Source organism: Mustelus asterias, unplaced genomic scaffold, assembly GCF_964213995.1.
Source record: "Mustelus asterias unplaced genomic scaffold, sMusAst1.hap1.1 HAP1_SCAFFOLD_2242, whole genome shotgun sequence".
NCBI lineage: Eukaryota > Metazoa > Chordata > Chondrichthyes > Carcharhiniformes > Triakidae > Mustelus > Mustelus asterias.
In genome coordinates this window covers 36,417-55,000 of record NW_027592187.1, presented here as the reverse complement: position 1 = coordinate 55,000, position 18,584 = coordinate 36,417, and the positions used below count along the sequence as shown (strand labels likewise).

Genomic DNA, 18,584 nt, shown 5'->3' with positions numbered 1-18,584 from the left:
CGAGAGAGAGCGAGAGAGAGCAAGTGAGAGAGCGTGAGAGAGAGCGCGCACGAGAGAGCACGAGAGAGCGCAAGAGCAAGAAAGAGCGCGAGAGCAAGAAAGAGCGCGAGAGCAAGAAAGAGCGCGAGAGCAAGAAAGAGCGCGCGAGAGCGAGAGAGCTCAAGAGAGAGCGCAAAAGCGCGAGAGAGTGCGAGAGCGAGAGAGTGCGAGAGCGAGAGAGTGCGAGAGCGAGAGAGTGCGAGAGCGCAATAGCGAGAGAGAGCGCGATAGCGAGAGAGAGCGCGATAGCGAGAGAGAGCGCGATAGCGAGAGAGAGCGGGCGCGAGAAAGCGCGAGAGAGCACGAGAGAGCGAGAGCAAGAAAGAGCGAGAGAGCGCGAGAGCGACAGAGCGCGCGAGAGCGAGAGAGAGAGAGCTGAAGAGAGAGCGCAAGAGCTCAAGAGAGAGCGAGAGAGAGAGAGAGCGCGATAGCGAGAGAGAGCGCGATAGCGAGAGAGAGCGCGATAGCGAGAGAGAGCGCGAGAGCGAGAGAGAGAGAGCTCAAGAGAGAGCGCAAGAGCTCAAGAGAGAGCGAGAGAGAGAGAGAGCGCGATAGCGAGAGAGAGCGCGAGAGCGAGAGAGAGCACGATAGCGAGAGAGAGCGCGAGAGCGAGAGAGAGCGCGAGAGCGAGAGAGAGCGGGCGCGAGAAAGCGCGAGAGAGCACGATAGAGCACGAGTGAGCGCGAGAGAGCGAGAGCAAGAAAGAGCGAGAGAGCGCGAGAGAGCGAGAGCAAGAAAGAGCGAGAGAGCGCGAGAGCGACAGAGTGCGCGAGAGCGAGAGAGAGAGCTGAAGAGAGAGCGCAAGAGCTCAAGAGAGAGCGAGAGAGAGAGAGCACGATAGCGAGAGAGAGCGCGATAGCGAGAGAGAGCGCGATAGCGAGAGAGAGCGCGAGAGCGAGAGAGAGCGCAAGAAAGAGCTCAAGAGAGAGCGCGATAGCGAGAGAGAGCGCGAGAGCGAGAGAGCGCGAGAGCGAGAGAGAGCGCGAGAGAGAGCGCGAGAGCGAGAGAGAGCGCGAGAGCGAGAGAGAGCGCGAGAGCGAGAGAGAGCGCGAGAGCGAGAGAGAGCGCGAGAGAGAGCGCGAGAGCGAGAGAGAGCGCGAGAGCGAGAGAGAGCGCGAGAGCGAGAGAGAGCGCGAGAACGAGAGAGAGCGCGAGAGCGAGAGAGAGCGCGAGAGCGAGAGAGAGCGCGATAGCGAGACAGCGCAATAGCGAGAGAGAGAGAGAGCGCGAGAGCGAAAGCACGATAGCGACAGAGAGCACGACAGCGAGAGAGAGCGCGATAGCGAGAGAGAGCACGATAGCGAGAGAGAGCGCGAGAGCAAGAGAGAGCGCGATAGCGAGAGAGGGCGCGATAGCGAGAGAGAGCACGATAGCAAGAGAGCGCGATAGCGAGAGAGAGCGCGAGAGCGTGAGAGAGCGAGAGAGTGCGAGAGCAAGAGAGAGCGCGATAGCGAGAGAGCGCGAGAGCGAGAGAGCACGATAGCGAGAGAGAGCGCGATAGCGAGAGAGAGCGCGAGAGCGAGCGCAAGAGCGAGAGAGAGAGCGAGAGAGAGCGCGAGAGCGAGAGAGCGCGAGAGCGAGAGCGAGAGCGAGCGCGAGAGCGAGAGAGAGCGCGAGAGAGAGAGAGAGAGAGAGCGCGAGAGCGAGAGTGAGCGCGAGAGCGAGAGAGAGAGAGAGCTTTACTCTGTATCTAACCCCGTGTTGTCCCTGTCCTGGGAGTGTTTGATGGGGACAGGGAAGAGGGAGCTTTACTCTGTATCTAACACCGTGCCGTACCTGTCCTGGGAGTGTTTGATGGGGCAGTGTAGAGGGAGCTTTACTCTGTATCTCACGCCGTGCTGTTCCTGTCCTGGGAGTGTTTGATGGGGACAGTGTAAAGGGAGCTTTACTCTGTATCTAACACCGTGCTACCCCTGTCCTCGGAGTGTTTGAAGGGGGACAGTGTAGAGGGAGCTTTACTCTGTATCTAACCCCATGCCGTACCTGTCCTGGGAGTGTTTGATGGGGGCAGTGTCGAGGGAGCTTTACTCTGTATCTCACCCCGTGCTGTCCCTGTCCTGGGAGTGTCTGATGGGGACTGTGTAGAGGGAGCTTTACTCTGTATCTAGCCCCGTGCTGTACCTGTCCTGGGAGTGTTTGATGGGGGACAGTGTAGAGGAAGCTTTACTCTGTATCTAACCCCGTGCTGTACCTGTCCTGGGAGTGTTTGATGGGGACAGTGTAGAGGGAGCTTTACTCTGTATCTAACGCCGTGCTGTACCTGTCCTGGGAGTGTTTGATGGGGACAGTGTAGATGGAGCTTTACTCTGGATCTAACCCTGTGCTGTACCTGTCCTGGGAGTGTTTGATGGGGACAGTGTAGAGGGAGCTTTACTCTGTATCTAACCCCGTGCTGTCCCTGTCCTGGGAGTGTTTGATGGGGTGGAGATGCCGGCGTTGGACTGGGGTAAACACAGTCAGAAGTTTAACAACACCAGGTTAAAGTCCAACAGGTTTATTTGGTAGCAAAAGCCACACAAGCTTTCGGAGCTCTAAGCCCCTTCTTCAGGTGAGTGGGAATTCTGTTCACAAACAGAGCTTATAAAGACACAGCATGTTTGATGGGGACAGTGTAGAGGGAGCTTTACTCTGTATCTAACCCCGTGCTGTACCTGTCCTGGGAGTGTTTGAAGGGGGACAGTGGAGAGGTAGCTTTACTCTGTATCTAACCCCGTGCTGTACCTGTCCTGGGAGTGTTTGATGGGGACAGTGTAGAGGGAGCTTTACTCTGTATCTAACCCCGTGCTGTACCTGTCCTGGGAGTGTTTGAAGGGGGACAGTGTAGAGGGAGCTTTACTCTGTATCTAACCCCGTGCTGTACCTGTCCTGGGAGTGTTTGATGGGGACAGTGTAGAGGAAGCTTTACTCTGTATCTAACGCCGTGCTGCACCTGTCCTGGGAGTGTTTGATGGGATACCGTGTAGAGGGCGCTTTACTCTGTATCTAACCCCGTGCTGTACCTGTCCTGGGAGTGTTTGATGGGGACAGTGTAGAGGGAGCTTTACTCTGTATCTAACCCCGTGCTGTACCTGTCCTGGGAGTGTTTGATGGGGTGGAGATGCCGGCGTTGGACTGGGGTGAACACAGTAAGAAGTTTAACAACACCAGGTTAAAGTCCAACAGGTTTATTTGGTAGCAAAAGCCACACAAGCTTTCGGAGCTCTAAGCCCCTTCTTCAGGTGAGTGGGAATTCTGTTCACAAACAGAGCTTATAAAGACACAGCATGTTTGATGGGGACAGTGTAGAGGGAGCTTTACTCTGTATCTAACCCCGTGCTGTACCTGTCCTGGGAGTGTTTGAAGGGGGACAGTGGAGAGGTAGCTTTACTCTGTATCTAACCCCGTGCTGTACCTGTCCTGGGAGTGTTTGATGGGGACAGTGTAGAGGGAGCTTTACTCTGTATCTAACCCCGTGCTGTACCTGTCCTGGGAGTGTTTGAAGGGGGACAGTGTAGAGGGAGCTTTACTCTGTATCTAACCCCGTGCTGTACCTGTCCTGGGAGTGTTTGATGGGGACAGTGTAGAGGAAGCTTTACTCTGTATCTAACGCCGTGCTGCACCTGTCCTGGGAGTGTTTGATGGGATACCGTGTAGAGGGCGCTTTACTCTGTATCTAACCCCGTGCTGTACCTGTCCTGGGAGTGTTTGATGGGGACAGTGTAGAGGGAGCTTTACTCTGTATCTAACCCCGTGCTGTACCTGTCCTGGGAGTGTTTGATGGGGACAGTGTAGAGGGAGCTTTACTCTGTATCTAACCCCGTGCTGTACCTGTCCTGGGAGTGTTTGATGGGGACAGTGTAGAGGGAACTTTACTCAGTGTCGAACCCCGTGCCGTCCCTGTCTTGAGAGTATTTGATGGGGACAGTGTAGAGGCAGCTTTACTCTGTATCGAACCCCGTGCTGTACCTGTCCTGGGAGTGTTTGATCGGGACAGTGTAGAGGGAGCTTTAGTCTGTATCTAACCCCGTGCTGTACCTGTCCTGGGAGTGTTTGATGGGGGACAGTGTAGAGGGAGCTTTACTCTGTATCTAACCCCGTGCTGTACCTGTCCTGGGAGTGTTTGATGGGGACAGTGTAGAGGGAGCTTTACTCTGTATCTAACCCCGTGCTGTACCTGTCCTGGGAGTGTTTGATGGGGGCAGTGTAGAGGGAGCTTTACTCTGTATCTAACCCCGTGCTGTACCTGTCCTGGGAGTGTTTGATTGGGGACAGTGTAGAGGGAGCTTTACTCTGTAACTAACCCGTGCCGTACCTGTCCTGGGAGTGTTTGATGGGGACAGTGTAGAGGGAGCTTTACTCTGTATCTAACCCCGTGCTGTATCTATCCTGGGAGTGTTTGATGGGGACAGTGTAGAGGGAGCTTTACTCTGTACCTAACCCCGTGTTGTACCTGTCCTGGGAGTGTTTGATGGGGGACAGTGTAGAGGGAGCTTTACTCTGTATCTAACCCCGTGCTGTACCTGTCCTGGGAGTGTTTGATGGGGACAGTGTAGAGGGAGCTTTACTCTGTATCTAACCCCGTGCTGTACCTGTCCTGGGTGTGTTTGATGGGGACAGTGGAGACGGAGCTTTACTCTGTATCTAACCCCGTGCTGTACCTGTCCTGGGAGTGTTTGATGGGGGACAGTGTAGAGGAAGCTTTACTCTGTATCTAACCCCGTGCTGTCCCTGTCCTGGGAGCGTTTGATGGGGACAGTGTAGAGGGAGCTTTACTCTGTATCTAACCCCGTGCTGTACCTGTCCTGGGAGTGTCTGATGGGGGACAGTGTAGAGGGAGCTTTACTCTGTATCTAACCTCATGCTATACCTGTCCTGGGAGTGTTTGATGGGGGACAGTGTAGAGGGAGCTTTACTCTGTATCTAACCTCATGCTATACCTGTCCTCTGAGTGTTTGAAGGGGGACTGTGTAGAGGGAGCTTTACTCTGTATCTAACCTCATAGAACATAGAACATAGAACATAACAGCGCAGAACAGGCCCTTCGGCCCACGATGTTGCACCGACCAGTTAAAAAAAAAAACTGTGACCCTCCAACCTAAACCAATTTCTTTTCGTCCATGAACCTATCTACGGATCTCTTAAACGCCCCCAAACTAGGCGCATTTACTACTGATGCTGGCAGGGCATTCCAATCCCTCACCACCCTCTGGGTAAAGAACCTACCCCTGACATCGGTTCTATAACTACCCCCCCTCAATTTAAAGCCATGCCCCCTCGTGCTGGATTTCTCCATCAGAGGAAAAAGGCTATCACTATCCACCCTATCTAAACCTCTAATCATCTTATATGTTTCAATAAGATCCCCTCTTAGCCGCCGCCTTTCCAGCGAAAACAATCCCAAATCCCTCAGCCTCTCCTCATAGGATCTCCCCTCCATACCAGGCAACATCCTGGTAAACCTCCTCTGCACCCTCTCCAAAGCCTCCACATCCTTCCTGTAATGTGGGGACCAGAACTGCACACAGTACTCCAAGTGCGGCTGCACCAGAGTTGTGTACAGTTGCAACATAACGCCACGACTCCTAAATTCAATCCCCCTACCAATAAACGCCAAGACACCATATGCCTTCTTAACAACCCTATCTACTTGATTCCCAACCTTCAGGGATCTATGCACACATACACCTAGATCCCTCTGCTCCTCCACACTACTCAAAGTCCTCCTCATGCTATACCTGTCCTGGGAGTGTTTGATGGGGGACAGTGTAGAGGGAGCTTTACTCTGTATCTAACCCCGTGCTGTATCTATCCTGGGAGTGTTTGATGGGGGACAGTGTAGAGGGAGCTTTACTCTGTATCTAACCCCGTGCTGTATCTATCCTGGGAGTGTTTGATGGGGGACAGTGTAGAGGGAGCTTTACTCTGTATCTAACCCCGTGCTGTATCTATCCTGGGTGTGTTTGATGGGGACAGTGTAGAGGGAGCTTTACTCTGTATCTAACCCCGTGCTGTACCTGCCCTGGGAGTGTTTGATGGGGGACAGTGTAGAGGGAGCTTTACTCTGTATCTAACCCCGTGCTGTATCTATCCTGGGAGTGTTTGATGGGGGGACAGTGTAGAGGGAGCTTTACTCTGTATCTAACCCCGTGCTGTACCTGTCCTGGGGGTGTTTGATGGGGACAGTGTAGAGGGAGCTTTACTCTGTATCTAACGCCGTGCTGTACCTGTCCTGGGAGTGTTTGATGGGGGGACAGTGTAGAGGGAGCTTTACTCTGTATCTAACCCCGTGCTGTCCCTGTCCTGGGAGTGTTTGATGGGGTGGAGATGCCGGCGTTGGACTGGGGTGAACACAGTAAGAAGTTTAACAACACCAGGTTAAAGTCCAACAGGTTTATTTGGTAGCAAAAGCCACACAAGCTTTCGGAGCTCTAAGCCCCTTCTTCAGGTGAGTGGGAATTCTGTTCACAAACAGAGCTTATAAAGACACAGCATGTTTGATGGGGACAGTGTAGAGGGAGCTTTACTCTGTATCTAACCCTGTGCTGTACCTGTCCTGGGAGTGTTTGATGGGGACAGTGTAGAGGGAGCTTTACTCTGTATCTAACCCCGTGCTGTACCTGTCCTGGGAGTGTTTGATGGGGACAGTGTAGAGGGAGCTTTACTCTGTATCTAACCCCATGCTGTACCTGTCCTGGGAGCGTTTGATGGGGGCAGTGTCGAGGGAGCTTTACTCTGTATCTCACCCTGTGCTGCACCTTTCCTGGGAGTGTTTGATGGGGACAGTGCAGAGGGAGCTTTACTCTGTATCTCACGCCGTGCTGTACCTGTCCTGGGAGTGTTTGATGGGGACAGTGTAGAGGAAGCTTTACTCTGTATCTAACCCCGTGCTGTACCTGTCCTGGGTGTGTTTGATGGGGACAGTGCAGAGGGAGCTTTACTCTGTATCTAACCCCGTGCTGTACCTGTCCTGGGAGTGTTTGATGGGGGCCGTGTCGAGGGAGCTTTACTCTGTATCTAACCCCGTGCTGTCCCTGTCCTGGGAGTGTTTGATGGGGACAGTGTAGAGGAAGCTTTACTCTGTATCTAGCCCCGTGCTGTACCTGTCCTGGGAGTGTTTGATGGGGACAGTGTAGAGGGAGCTTTACTCTGTATCTAACCCCGTGCTGTACCTGTCCTGGGAGTGTTTGATGGGGGCAGTGTCGAGGGAGCTTTACTCTGTATCTAACCCCGTGCTGTCCCTGTCCTGGGAGTGTTTGATGGGGACAATGTAGAGGGAGCTTTACTCTGTATCTAACCCCGTGCTGTACCCGTCCAGGGAGGGTTTGATGGTGACAGAACAGAGGGAGCTATACTCTGGATCAAACCCCGTGCTACCCCTGTCCTGGGAGTGTTTGATGGGGACAGTGTCGAGGGAACTTTACTCTGTATCGAACCCCGTGCTGTACCTGTCCTGGGAGTGTTTGATCGGGACAGTGTAGAGGGAGCTTTAGTCTGTATCTAACCCCGTGCTGTACCTGTCCTCGGAGTGTTTGATGGGGACAGTGTAGAGGGACCTTTACTCTGTATCTAACCCCGTGCTGTACCTGTCCTGGGAGTGTTTGATGGGGCAGTGTAGAGGGAGCTTTACTCTGTATCTAACCCCGTGCTGTACCTGTCCTGGGAGTGTTTGATGGGGACAGTGTAGAGGGAGCTTTACTCTGTATCTAACCCCGTGCAGTACCTGTCCTGGGAGTGTTTGATGGGGGCAGTGTCGAGGGAGCTTTACTCTGTATCTAACCCCGTGCTGTCCCTGTCCTGGGAGTGTTTGATGGGGACAGTGTCGAGGGAGCTTTACTCTGTATCTAACCCCGTGTTGTACCTGTCCTGGGAGTGTTTGATGGGGACAGTGTAGAGGGAGCTTTACTCTGTATCTAACCCCGTGCTGTACCTGTCCTGGGAGTGTTTGATGGGGACAGTGTAGAGGGAGCTTTACTCTGTATCTAACCCCGTGCTGTACCTGTCCTTGGAGTGTTTGATGGGGACAGTACAGCGGGAGCTTTACTCTGTATCTAACCCCGTGCTACCCCTGTCCTCTGAGTGTTTGAAGGGGGACTGTGTAGAGGGAGCTTTACTCTGTATCTAACCCCATGCTGTACCTGTCCTGGGAGTGTTTGATCGGGACAGTGTCGAGGGAGCTTTACTCTGTATCTCACCCCGTGCTGTCCCTGTCCTGGGAGTGTCTGATGGGGGACAGTGTAGAGGGAGCTTTACTCTGTATCTAACCTCATGCTATACCTGTCCTGGGAGTGTTTGATGGGGGACAGTGTAGAGGGAGCTTTACTCTGTATCTAACCCCGTGCTGTACCTGTCCTGGGAGTGTTTGATGGGGGACAGTGTAGAGGGAGCTTTACTCTGTATCTAACCCCGTGCTGTACCTGTCCTGGGAGTGTTTGATGGGGACAGTGTAGAGGGAGCTTTACTCTGTATCTAACCCCGTGTTGTACCTGTCCTGGGAGTGTTTGATGGGGGACAGTGTAGAGGCAGCTTTACTCTGTATCGAACCCCGTGCTGTACCTGTCCTGGGAGTGTTTGATCGGGACAGTGTAGAGGGAGCTTTAGTCTGTATCTAACCCCGTGCTGTACCTGTCCTGGGAGTGTTTGATGGGGGACAGTGTAGAGGGAGCTTTACTCTGTATCTAACCCCGTGCTGTACCTGTCCTGGGAGTGTTTGATGGGGACAGTGTAGAGGGAGCTTTACTCTGTATCTAACCCCGTGCTGTACCTGTCCTGGGAGTGTTTGATGGGGGCAGTGTAGAGGGAGCTTTACTCTGTATCTAACCCCGTGCTGTACCTGTCCTGGGAGTGTTTGATGGGGACAGTGTAGAGGGAGCTTTACTCTGTAACTAACCCGTGCCGTACCTGTCCTGGGAGTGTTTGATGGGGACAGTGTAGAGGGAGCTTTACTCTGTATCTAACCCCGTGCTGTATCTATCCTGGGAGTGTTTGATGGGGACAGTGTAGAGGGAGCTTTACTCTGTACCTAACCCCGTGTTGTACCTGTCCTGGGAGTGTTTGATGGGGGACAGTGTAGAGGGAGCTTTACTCTGTATCTAACCCCGTGCTGTACCTGTCCTGGGAGTGTTTGATGGGGACAGTGTAGAGGGAGCTTTACTCTGTATCTAACCCCGTGCTGTACCTGTCCTGGGTGTGTTTGATGGGGACAGTGGAGACGGAGCTTTACTCTGTATCTAACCCCGTGCTGTACCTGTCCTGGGAGTGTTTGATGGGGGACAGTGTAGAGGAAGCTTTACTCTGTATCTAACCCCGTGCTGTCCCTGTCCTGGGAGCGTTTGATGGGGACAGTGTAGAGGGAGCTTTACTCTGTATCTAACCCCGTGCTGTACCTGTCCTGGGAGTGTCTGATGGGGGACAGTGTAGAGGGAGCTTTACTCTGTATCTAACCTCATGCTATACCTGTCCTGGGAGTGTTTGATGGGGGACAGTGTAGAGGGAGCTTTACTCTGTATCTAACCTCATGCTATACCTGTCCTCTGAGTGTTTGAAGGGGGACTGTGTAGAGGGAGCTTTACTCTGTATCTAACCTCATGCTATACCTGTCCTGGGAGTGTTTGATGGGGGACAGTGTAGAGGGAGCTTTACTCTGTATCTAACCCCGTGCTGTATCTATCCTGGGAGTGTTTGATGGGGGACAGTGTAGAGGGAGCTTTACTCTGTATCTAACCCCGTGCTGTATCTATCCTGGGAGTGTTTGATGGGGGACAGTGTAGAGGGAGCTTTACTCTGTATCTAACCCCGTGCTGTATCTATCCTGGGTGTGTTTGATGGGGACAGTGTAGAGGGAGCTTTACTCTGTATCTAACCCCGTGCTGTACCTGCCCTGGGAGTGTTTGATGGGGGACAGTGTAGAGGGAGCTTTACTCTGTATCTAACCCCGTGCTGTATCTATCCTGGGAGTGTTTGATGGGGGGACAGTGTAGAGGGAGCTTTACTCTGTATCTAACCCCGTGCTGTACCTGTCCTGGGGGTGTTTGATGGGGACAGTGTAGAGGGAGCTTTACTCTGTATCTAACGCCGTGCTGTACCTGTCCTGGGAGTGTTTGATGGGGGGACAGTGTAGAGGGAGCTTTACTCTGTATCTAACCCCGTGCTGTCCCTGTCCTGGGAGTGTTTGATGGGGTGGAGATGCCGGCGTTGGACTGGGGTGAACACAGTAAGAAGTTTAACAACACCAGGTTAAAGTCCAACAGGTTTATTTGGTAGCAAAAGCCACACAAGCTTTCGGAGCTCTAAGCCCCTTCTTCAGGTGAGTGGGAATTCTGTTCACAAACAGAGCTTATAAAGACACAGCATGTTTGATGGGGACAGTGTAGAGGGAGCTTTACTCTGTATCTAACCCTGTGCTGTACCTGTCCTGGGAGTGTTTGATGGGGACAGTGTAGAGGGAGCTTTACTCTGTATCTAACCCCGTGCTGTACCTGTCCTGGGAGTGTTTGATGGGGACAGTGTAGAGGGAGCTTTACTCTGTATCTAACCCCATGCTGTACCTGTCCTGGGAGCGTTTGATGGGGGCAGTGTCGAGGGAGCTTTACTCTGTATCTCACCCTGTGCTGCACCTTTCCTGGGAGTGTTTGATGGGGCCAGTGCAGAGGGAGCTTTACTCTGTATCTCACGCCGTGCTGTACCTGTCCTGGGAGTGTTTGATGGGGACAGTGTAGAGGAAGCTTTACTCTGTATCTAACCCCGTGCTGTACCTGTCCTGGGTGTGTTTGATGGGGACAGTGCAGAGGGAGCTTTACTCTGTATCTAACCCCGTGCTGTACCTGTCCTGGGAGTGTTTGATGGGGGCCGTGTCGAGGGAGCTTTACTCTGTATCTAACCCCGTGCTGTCCCTGTCCTGGGAGTGTTTGATGGGGACAGTGTAGAGGAAGCTTTACTCTGTATCTAGCCCCGTGCTGTACCTGTCCTGGGAGTGTTTGATGGGGACAGTGTAGAGGGAGCTTTACTCTGTATCTAACCCCGTGCTGTACCTGTCCTGGGAGTGTTTGATGGGGGCAGTGTCGAGGGAGCTTTACTCTGTATCTAACCCCGTGCTGTCCCTGTCCTGGGAGTGTTTGATGGGGACAATGTAGAGGGAGCTTTACTCTGTATCTAACCCCGTGCTGTACCCGTCCAGGGAGGGTTTGATGGTGACAGAACAGAGGGAGCTATACTCTGGATCAAACCCCGTGCTACCCCTGTCCTGGGAGTGTTTGATGGGGACAGTGTCGAGGGAACTTTACTCTGTATCGAACCCCGTGCTGTACCTGTCCTGGGAGTGTTTGATCGGGACAGTGTAGAGGGAGCTTTAGTCTGTATCTAACCCCGTGCTGTACCTGTCCTCGGAGTGTTTGATGGGGACAGTGTAGAGGGACCTTTACTCTGTATCTAACCCCGTGCTGTACCTGTCCTGGGAGTGTTTGATGGGGCAGTGTAGAGGGAGCTTTACTCTGTATCTAACCCCGTGCTGTACCTGTCCTGGGAGTGTTTGATGGGGACAGTGTAGAGGGAGCTTTACTCTGTATCTAACCCCGTGCAGTACCTGTCCTGGGAGTGTTTGATGGGGGCAGTGTCGAGGGAGCTTTACTCTGTATCTAACCCCGTGCTGTCCCTGTCCTGGGAGTGTTTGATGGGGACAGTGTCGAGGGAGCTTTACTCTGTATCTAACCCCGTGTTGTACCTGTCCTGGGAGTGTTTGATGGGGACAGTGTAGAGGGAGCTTTACTCTGTATCTAACCCCGTGCTGTACCTGTCCTGGGAGTGTTTGATGGGGACAGTGTAGAGGGAGCTTTACTCTGTATCTAACCCCGTGCTGTACCTGTCCTTGGAGTGTTTGATGGGGACAGTACAGCGGGAGCTTTACTCTGTATCTAACCCCGTGCTACCCCTGTCCTCTGAGTGTTTGAAGGGGGACTGTGTAGAGGGAGCTTTACTCTGTATCTAACCCCATGCTGTACCTGTCCTGGGAGTGTTTGATCGGAACAGTGTCGAGGGAGCTTTACTCTGTATCTCACCCCGTGCTGTCCCTGTCCTGGGAGTGTCTGATGGGGGACAGTGTAGAGGGAGCTTTACTCTGTATCTAACCTCATGCTATACCTGTCCTGGGAGTGTTTGATGGGGGACAGTGTAGAGGGAGCTTTACTCTGTATCTAACCCCGTGCTGTACCTGTCCTGGGAGTGTTTGATGGGGGACAGTGTAGAGGGAGCTTTACTCTGTATCTAACCCCGTGCTGTACCTGTCCTGGGAGTGTTTGATGGGGACAGTGTAGAGGGAGCTTTACTCTGTATCTAACCCCGTGTTGTACCTGTCCTGGGAGTGTTTGATGGGGGACAGTGTAGAGGCAGCTTTACTCTGTATCGAACCCCGTGCTGTACCTGTCCTGGGAGTGTTTGATCGGGACAGTGTAGAGGGAGCTTTAGTCTGTATCTAACCCCGTGCTGTACCTGTCCTGGGAGTGTTTGATGGGGGACAGTGTAGAGGGAGCTTTACTCTGTATCTAACCCCGTGCTGTACCTGTCCTGGGAGTGTTTGATGGGGACAGTGTAGAGGGAGCTTTACTCTGTATCTAACCCCGTGCTGTACCTGTCCTGGGAGTGTTTGATGGGGGGCAGTGTAGAGGGAGCTTTACTCTGTATCTAACCCCGTGCTGTACCTGTCCTGGGAGTGTTTGATGGGGACAGTGTAGAGGGAGCTTTACTCTGTAACTAACCCGTGCCGTACCTGTCCTGGGAGTGTTTGATGGGGACAGTGTAGAGGGAGCTTTACTCTGTATCTAACCCCGTGCTGTATCTATCCTGGGAGTGTTTGATGGGGACAGTGTAGAGGGAGCTTTACTCTGTACCTAACCCCGTGTTGTACCTGTCCTGGGAGTGTTTGATGGGGGACAGTGTAGAGGGAGCTTTACTCTGTATCTAACCCCGTGCTGTACCTGTCCTGGGAGTGTTTGATGGGGACAGTGTAGAGGGAGCTTTACTCTGTATCTAACGCCGTGCTGTACCTGTCCTGGGTGTGTTTGATGGGGACAGTGGAGACGGAGCTTTACTCTGTATCTAACCCCGTGCTGTACCTGTCCTGGGAGTGTTTGATGGGGGACAGTGTAGAGGAAGCTTTACTCTGTATCTAACCCCGTGCTGTCCCTGTCCTGGGAGCGTTTGATGGGGACAGTGTAGAGGGAGCTTTACTCTGTATCTAACCCCGTGCTGTACCTGTCCTGGGAGTGTCTGATGGGGGACAGTGTAGAGGGAGCTTTACTCTGTATCTAACCTCATGCTATACCTGTCCTGGGAGTGTTTGATGGGGGACAGTGTAGAGGGAGCTTTACTCTGTATCTAACCTCATGCTATACCTGTCCTCTGAGTGTTTGAAGGGGGACTGTGTAGAGGGAGCTTTACTCTGTATCTAACCTCATGCTATACCTGTCCTGGGAGTGTTTGATGGGGGACAGTGTAGAGGGAGCTTTACTCTGTATCTAACCCCGTGCTGTATCTATCCTGGGAGTGTTTGATGGGGGACAGTGTAGAGGGAGCTTTACTCTGTATCTAACCCCGTGCTGTATCTATCCTGGGAGTGTTTGATGGGGGACAGTGTAGAGGGAGCTTTACTCTGTATCTAACCCCGTGCTGTATCTATCCTGGGTGTGTTTGATGGGGACAGTGTAGAGGGAGCTTTACTCTGTATCTAACCCCGTGCTGTACCTGCCCTGGGAGTGTTTGATGGGGGACAGTGTAGAGGGAGCTTTACTCTGTATCTAACCCCGTGCTGTATCTATCCTGGGAGTGGTTGATGGGGGGACAGTGTAGAGGGAGCTTTACTCTGTATCTAACCCCGTGCTGTACCTGTCCTGGGGGTGTTTGATGGGGACAGTGTAGAGGGAGCTTTACTCTGTATCTAACGCCGTGCTGTACCTGTCCTGGGAGTGTTTGATGGGGGGACAGTGTAGAGGGAGCTTTACTCTGTATCTAACCCCGTGCTGTCCCTGTCCTGGGAGTGTTTGATGGGGTGGAGATGCCGGCGTTGGACTGGGGTGAACACAGTAAGAAGTTTAACAACACCAGGTTAAAGTCCAACAGGTTTATTTGGTAGCAAAAGCCACACAAGCTTTCGGAGCTCTAAGCCCCTTCTTCAGGTGAGTGGGAATTCTGTTCACAAACAGAGCTTATAAAGACACAGCATGTTTGATGGGGACAGTGTAGAGGGAGCTTTACTCTGTATCTAACCCTGTGCTGTACCTGTCCTGGGAGTGTTTGATGGGGACAGTGTAGAGGGAGCTTTACTCTGTATCTAACCCCGTGCTGTACCTGTCCTGGGAGTGTTTGATGGGGACAGTGTAGAGGGAGCTTTACTCTGTATCTAACCCCATGCTGTACCTGTCCTGGGAGCGTTTGATGGGGGCAGTGTCGAGGGAGCTTTACTCTGTATCTCACCCTGTGCTGCACCTTTCCTGGGAGTGTTTGATGGGGACAGTGCAGAGGGAGCTTTACTCTGTATCTCACGCCGTGCTGTACCTGTCCTGGGAGTGTTTGATGGGGACAGTGTAGAGGAAGCTTTACTCTGTATCTAACCCCGTGCTGTACCTGTCCTGGGTGTGTTTGATGGGGACAGTGCAGAGGGAGCTTTACTCTGTATCTAACCCCGTGCTGTACCTGTCCTGGGAGTGTTTGATGGGGGCCGTGTCGAGGGAGCTTTACTCTGTATCTAACCCCGTGCTGTCCCTGTCCTGGGAGTGTTTGATGGGGACAGTGTAGAGGAAGCTTTACTCTGTATCTAGCCCCGTGCTGTACCTGTCCTGGGAGTGTTTGATGGGGACAGTGTAGAGGGAGCTTTACTCTGTATCTAACCCCGTGCTGTACCTGTCCTGGGAGTGTTTGATGGGGGCAGTGTCGAGGGAGCTTTACTCTGTATCTAACCCCGTGCTGTCCCTGTCCTGGGAGTGTTTGATGGGGACAATGTAGAGGGAGCTTTACTCTGTATCTAACCCCGTGCTGTACCCGTCCAGGGAGGGTTTGATGGTGACAGAACAGAGGGAGCTATACTCTGGATCAAACCCCGTGCTACCCCTGTCCTGGGAGTGTTTGATGGGGACAGTGTCGAGGGAACTTTACTCTGTATCGAACCCCGTGCTGTACCTGTCCTGGGAGTGTTTGATCGGGACAGTGTAGAGGGAGCTTTAGTCTGTATCTCACCCCGTGCTGTACCTGTCCTCGGAGTGTTTGATGGGGACAGTGTAGAGGGACCTTTACTCTGTATCTAACCCCGTGCTGTACCTGTCCTGGGAGTGTTTGATGGGGCAGTGTAGAGGGAGCTTTACTCTGTATCTAACCCCGTGCTGTACCTGTCCTGGGAGTGTTTGATGGGGACAGTGTAGAGGGAGCTTTACTCTGTATCTAACCCCGTGCAGTACCTGTCCTGGGAGTGTTTGATGGGGGCAGTGTCGAGGGAGCTTTACTCTGTATCTAACCCCGTGCTGTCCCTGTCCTGGGAGTGTTTGATGGGGACAGTGTCGAGGGAGCTTTACTCTGTATCTAACCCCGTGTTGTACCTGTCCTGGGAGTGTTTGATGGGGACAGTGTAGAGGGAGCTTTACTCTGTATCTAACCCCGTGCTGTACCTGTCCTGGGAGTGTTTGATGGGGACAGTGTAGAGGGAGCTTTACTCTGTATCTAACCCCGTGCTGTACCTGTCCTTGGAGTGTTTGATGGGGACAGTACAGCGGGAGCTTTACTCTGTATCTAACCCCGTGCTACCCCTGTCCTCTGAGTGTTTGAAGGGGGACTGTGTAGAGGGAGCTTTACTCTGTATCTAACCCCATGCTGTACCTGTCCTGGGAGTGTTTGATCGGGACAGTGTCGAGGGAGCTTTACTCTGTATCTCACCCCGTGCTGTCCCTGTCCTGGGAGTGTCTGATGGGGGACAGTGTAGAGGGAGCTTTACTCTGTATCTAACCTCATGCTATACCTGTCCTGGGAGTGTTTGATGGGGGACAGTGTAGAGGGAGCTTTACTCTGTATCTAACCCCGTGCTGTACCTGTCCTGGGAGTGTTTGATGGGGGACAGTGTAGAGGGAGCTTTACTCTGTATCTAACCCCGTGCTGTACCTGTCCTGGGAGTGTTTGATGGGGACAGTGTAGAGGGAGCTTTACTCTGTATCTAACCCCGTGTTGTACCTGTCCTGGGAGTGTTTGATGGGGGACAGTGTAGAGGCAGCTTTACTCTGTATCGAACCCCGTGCTGTACCTGTCCTGGGAGTGTTTGATCGGGACAGTGTAGAGGGAGCTTTAGTCTGTATCTAACCCCGTGCTGTACCTGTCCTGGGAGTGTTTGATGGGGGACAGTGTAGAGGGAGCTTTACTCTGTATCTAACCCCGTGCTGTACCTGTCCTGGGAGTGTTTGATGGGGACAGTGTAGAGGGAGCTTTACTCTGTATCTAACCCCGTGCTGTACCTGTCCTGGGAGTGTTTGATGGGGGCAGTGTAGAGGGAGCTTTACTCTGTATCTAACCCCGTGCTGTACCTGTCCTGGGAGTGTTTGATGGGGACAGTGTAGAGGGAGCTTTACTCTGTAACTAACCCGTGCCGTACCTGTCCTGGGAGTGTTTGATGGGGACAGTGTAGAGGGAGCTTTACTCTGTATCTAACCCCGTGCTGTATCTATCCTGGGAGTGTTTGATGGGGACAGTGTAGAGGGAGCTTTACTCTGTACCTAACCCCGTGTTGTACCTGTCCTGGGAGTGTTTGATGGGGGACAGTGTAGAGGGAGCTTTACTCTGTATCTAACCCCGTGCTGTACCTGTCCTGGGAGTGTTTGATGGGGACAGTGTAGAGGGAGCTTTACTCTGTATCTAACCCCGTGCTGTACCTGTCCTGGGTGTGTTTGATGGGGACAGTGGAGACGGAGCTTTACTCTGTATCTAACCCCGTGCTGTACCTGTCCTGGGAGTGTTTGATGGGGGACAGTGTAGAGGAAGCTTTACTCTGTATCTAACCCCGTGCTGTCCCTGTCCTGGGAGCGTTTGATGGGGACAGTGTAGAGGGAGCTTTACTCTGTATCTAACCCCGTGCTGTACCTGTCCTGGGAGTGTCTGATGGGGGACAGTGTAGAGGGAGCTTTACTCTGTATCTAACCTCATGCTATACCTGTCCTGGGAGTGTTTGATGGGGGACAGTGTAGAGGGAGCTTTACTCTGTATCTAACCTCATGCTATACCTGTCCTCTGAGTGTTTGAAGGGGGACTGTGTAGAGGGAGCTTTACTCTGTATCTAACCTCATGCTATACCTGTCCTGGGAGTGTTTGATGGGGGACAGTGTAGAGGGAGCTTTACTCTGTATCTAACCCCGTGCTGTATCTATCCTGGGAGTGTTTGATGGGGGACAGTGTAGAGGGAGCTTTACTCTGTATCTAACCCCGTGCTGTATCTATCCTGGGAGTGTTTGATGGGGGACAGTGTAGAGGGAGCTTTACTCTGTATCTAACCCCGTGCTGTATCTATCCTGGGTGTGTTTGATGGGGACAGTGTAGAGGGAGCTTTACTCTGTATCTAACCCCGTGCTGTACCTGCCCTGGGAGTGTTTGATGGGGGACAGTGTAGAGGGAGCTTTACTCTGTATCTAACCCCGTGCTGTATCTATCCTGGGAGTGTTTGATGGGGGGACAGTGTAGAGGGAGCTTTACTCTGTATCTAACCCCGTGCTGTACCTGTCCTGGGGGTGTTTGATGGGGACAGTGTAGAGGGAGCTTTACTCTGTATCTAACGCCGTGCTGTACCTGTCCTGGGAGTGTTTGATGGGGGGACAGTGTAGAGGGAGCTTTACTCTGTATCTAACCCCGTGCTGTCCCTGTCCTGGGAGTGTTTGATGGGGTGGAGATGCCGGCGTTGGACTGGGGTGAACACAGTAAGAAGTTTAACAACACCAGGTTAAAGTCCAACAGGTTTATTTGGTAGCAAAAGCCACACAAGCTTTCGGAGCTCTAAGCCCCTTCTTCAGGTGAGTGGGAATTCTGTTCACAAACAGAGCTTATAAAGACACAGCATGTTTGATGGGGACAGTGTAGAGGGAGCTTTACTCTGTATCTAACCCTGTGCTGTACCTGTCCTGGGAGTGTTTGATGGGGACAGTGTAGAGGGAGCTTTACTCTGTATCTAACCCCGTGCTGTACCTGTCCTGGGAGTGTTTGATGGGGACAGTGTAGAGGGAGCTTTACTCTGTATCTAACCCCATGCTGTACCTGTCCTGGGAGCGTTTGATGGGGGCAGTGTCGAGGGAGCTTTACTCTGTATCTCACCCTGTGCTGCACCTTTCCTGGGAGTGTTTGATGGGGACAGTGCAGAGGGAGCTTTACTCTGTATCTCACGCCGTGCTGTACCTGTCCTGGGAGTGTTTGATGGGGACAGTGTAGAGGAAGCTTTACTCTGTATCTAACCCCGTGCTGTACCTGTCCTGGGTGTGTTTGATGGGGACAGTGCAGAGGGAGCTTTACTCTGTATCTAACCCCGTGCTGTACCTGTCCTGGGAGTGTTTGATGGGGGCCGT

The 18,584-nt window shown here is 52.8% G+C and overlaps 1 protein-coding gene across 1 annotated transcript in view; it reads right to left on the bottom strand.

Annotated features, from left to right (window-relative positions):
• The window catches only part of LOC144489496 (nuclear valosin-containing protein-like), a gene marked incomplete at its 5' end in the record, with an annotated part of 52,445 nt that overhangs the window by 1,527 nt on the left and 32,334 nt on the right, over positions 1-18,584 (bottom strand). The window lies entirely within an intron of this gene.